The sequence below is a fragment of the Octopus bimaculoides genome, chromosome 20 (assembly GCF_001194135.2).
Source record: "Octopus bimaculoides isolate UCB-OBI-ISO-001 chromosome 20, ASM119413v2, whole genome shotgun sequence".
Lineage (NCBI taxonomy): Eukaryota > Metazoa > Mollusca > Cephalopoda > Octopoda > Octopodidae > Octopus > Octopus bimaculoides.
The window spans coordinates 37,325,866-37,329,356 of record NC_069000.1 but is presented as its reverse complement, the minus strand read 5'-3'; the positions used below and the strand labels follow the sequence as shown (position 1 = coordinate 37,329,356).

The window sequence follows — 3,491 nt, the reverse complement described above, 5'->3', positions numbered from 1 at the left end:
TCCCATACCGGGCATTGTGAGTGTTTATTGAGCGAAAACACCTAAAGATCCACGAGGATCCAGCAGGGGATGGTGGCGAACCCTGCTGTACTCTTTCACCACAACTTTCTCTCACTCTTTCTTCCTGTTTCTGTTGTACCTGTAATTCATAGGGTCAGCCTTGTCACACTCTGTGTCACGCTGGATCTCCCCGAGAACTACGTTAAGAGTACACGTGTCTGTGGAGTGCTCAGCCACTTGCACGAGCAGGCTGTTCCGCTGATCGGATCAACTGGAACCGACAGAGTGCCAACCAACACCAGACTGCTTCCATGCTAGGGCACCACCTTGAAGAATTTTAGTCGAATGAATCTACCCCAGTACTTATTTTTTAAAGCCTGGTACTTATTCTATCAGTCTGCTTGGAATCGAACTCGGAATCTTGGGGTTAGTAGCCCGCGCTCTTAACCACTACGCCATATGCCCGAATGTAAATAATGTAAATATATCGAATGTAAATAATGTACATAATTCTTCATCTCTTAAATATAGATCTGTAATATCTAAAATTGTTCATTTTTTATTTGAACCATAAGATAGAAAGAGAAACAAAAACATTTCCTTCGACGATATTAAATTGAATGTGAAATAACCTTTTTACATTATTGTCCAAGCACACAAAGAACACGTTTTATTGATGTGTTTATGTATCCAAATTATCCCTTACTCTTTACTTGTTTCAGTCAATGGACTGCGACCATGCTGGAGCACCTCATGGAAGGGTTTAGTCCAACAAATTGACCCCAGAATTGTTTTTTTTTAATCTTATTGTATCTCTCTGTTTTGCTGAACTTCTAAGTTACGGAGACAAACGCAAATCCTTTGTCTCACCCCCCCCCCCCCACACACACACATACATACGACTTACTTCCACACAGTTTCCGTCAACCGAATTCATTCACAAGGCATTGGTCGGCCTGGGGTTATAACGCAAGACACTTTCCCAAAGCGCCACGCAATGGGTGGGAGTGAACCCCAAACCACGCGGTCGTCTTGTAAAACGAGCTTCTAAACCACGCCCCCATGCCTGCACCTATTGTTTGGGAACTTGTGGGTTCTTCAGTTTATTTTAACCATCATCGCTTAGACCATGCTGGAGCATATCAAATGAACGTGCCACATCATTTCGTGAAAACACATCACCTACACTCCCGCCTACAATTAGCCTCCACCTACGCGTAATTACTATGTGTTCATCAGTTTACATATTTGTGTGTTCATTCGTTGCAGGAAGTCCTTTTAAGCCCCTATTTTATTCATTTACTGTTCATGACGTGATCGCTTTTGAGACAACTTGATTCACTTATTCTGATTCATCGTTAGTCAGTTACAATGTTTTATATATCATATATCTAACCGACATTTTTATTTTGCAGTAGTAAACCAGACCTAGTTTCATCAGCGAGAGAGCAGTCTTTATTGTGTGCAAAGGTAAATCTTATTCCTTTATTTACTTGCCAACACAAATGGTTTCGTCTGTCTAAATCTTCTTTTCATATTTTTAATCTCATTTATATTTTTAGATTCTCCCAAGAACTACTAACTTTTGTTACATTTACCAGACTCCAATTACAAACTTATACTATTACGTGACTTATAACTCACTCGTCCCTTCATCAACATGTACCGTATCTAATTGCGAAGGTGTGTGGCCAAATGGCTAGGATGTGGATCTTAAGATCGTAGTTTCGATTCGCGAACCGAGAAGTGCATTGTATTCTTGAGCAAAATACTTCATTTCATTTTGCTCGAGTCCGCTCAGCTGTAAATGAGTAATCCTGCGACGGAGTAGTGTTCTATTTATGAGTAATCTTGGTCGCCTGTAATGCCATAGAAAGCGGATAACTGGATCTATGAGTCCAAGGACTCGAGCCAGTTATATCAAGGGGTGTTAAGTCAGTGAGCTGGCAGAATCGTTAGCACGCCGAGCAAAATGCTTAGCAGCGTTTCGTCCGTCTTCACGTTCTGAGTTCAAATTCCGCCGAGGTCGACTTTGCCTTTCATCCTTTCGGAGTCAATAGAATAAGTACCACCTTAATACTGGGATCGATCTTATCGACTATCCCCCTCCCCCAAATTTCAGGCCTTGTGCTTATAATAGAAAGGATTATTGTTTGTATTATTATGGCAGCGATCTGGCAGAATTGTTAGCACACCGGGGAAAATACTTGGCGGTTTTTCGTCTGTCTTTACGTTCTGAGTTCAAATTCCGCCGAGGTCGACTTTGTTCTTCAACCTTTCGGTGTCGATAAAATAGGTACCAGTCGAGTACTGGGGTCGATTTAATCGACTATCCCCTTCCCAAAATTTCAGACTCCTGTGCCTATAGTAGAAAAGATTATTATTATTAACGAATTTATTATTATTATTATTATTATTATTATTATTATTATTATTATTATTGCAACAACTCAAATTGCATTTTGAACAGTCGCGTCGTCGAACACAGGTTCACAGCAGTTGGTTCATTACATTTACGATGACGGAAGTGATAAGAGATCGCCATTAAAACTCAGGTGAAACAATTATGACAAGGGAATTTGTTCGAAAGCACCACTCTATGGTTTTTCTCACTGATGTCTAAACTTTTCGTTAATATACATAGGCAAAAGATACATACGTGTGTGTGTGAGATTCCGAACAGTTTCCGTCTACGAATTTCATCCATAAATCTGTTTAATCCGCAGCTGTGATTAAAAAGAAAGAGCATACTGGTTCCAAGTGCCTCACAGTGGGATAGGCCTAGATCTTAACTCTTTGCCTGTCTTGTGTATAACATGTAATGCAGAGGACATTACTCTGGTGTACAAGCATATATGATACATTCCCGATTTTTTTCCCATCTACCAGAATAACTTCGGACTTCTGAAAGGAAAGCTTCGTAACCACGTGGTTTCGGGTTCGATCTAACAAAACAGCAGGGTGGGCAAGTTGTCTTCTGTCATCAGTCATAGTCTTGGGTTGTCCCAGTAACTCAGTGTGGAATCTGGAGGAGGACAGAAGCTGCACGTGAGCTCGTCGTGTGTGTGTGTGTTGTGTGTGTGTGTGTGCGCGCGTTGTGTGAGTGTGTGTATGTGTGATAACATACCAAAGCATTCTTGATCTTCAGCCGATGATGGGAAAATGATTTCTATATTTGTATCTTGTCTTGTGCGTTTTATCTTTAATGTGAGTGTGTGTGGAAGCGCAATGACCCAATGGTTAGGGCAGCGGACTCGCGGTCGTAGGATCGCGGTTTCGATTCCCAGACCGGGCGTTGTGAGTGTTTATTGAGCGAAAACACCTAAAGCTCCACGAAGCTCCAGCAGGGAATGGTGGCGAACCCTGCTGTACTCTTTCACCACAACTTTCTCTCACTCTTACTTCCTGTTCCTGTTGTGCCTGTATTTCAAAGGGTCAGCCTTGTCACACTGTGTCACGCTGAATATCCCCGAGAACTACGTTAAGGGTAC

At 41.8% G+C, this 3,491-nt stretch overlaps 1 protein-coding gene across 1 annotated transcript in view; it reads left to right on the top strand.

Annotated features, from left to right (window-relative positions):
- Nucleotides 1–3,491, top strand: part of LOC106871146 (fibroblast growth factor 1) — a 25,025-nt gene that overhangs the window by 10,635 nt on the left and 10,899 nt on the right. Inside the window, exon 2 of the mRNA XM_014917456.2 lies at nt 1,416–1,470. The gene's annotated coding sequence lies outside the window, so the exon portion shown is untranslated. The remainder of the gene's footprint in view (nt 1–1,415; nt 1,471–3,491) is intronic.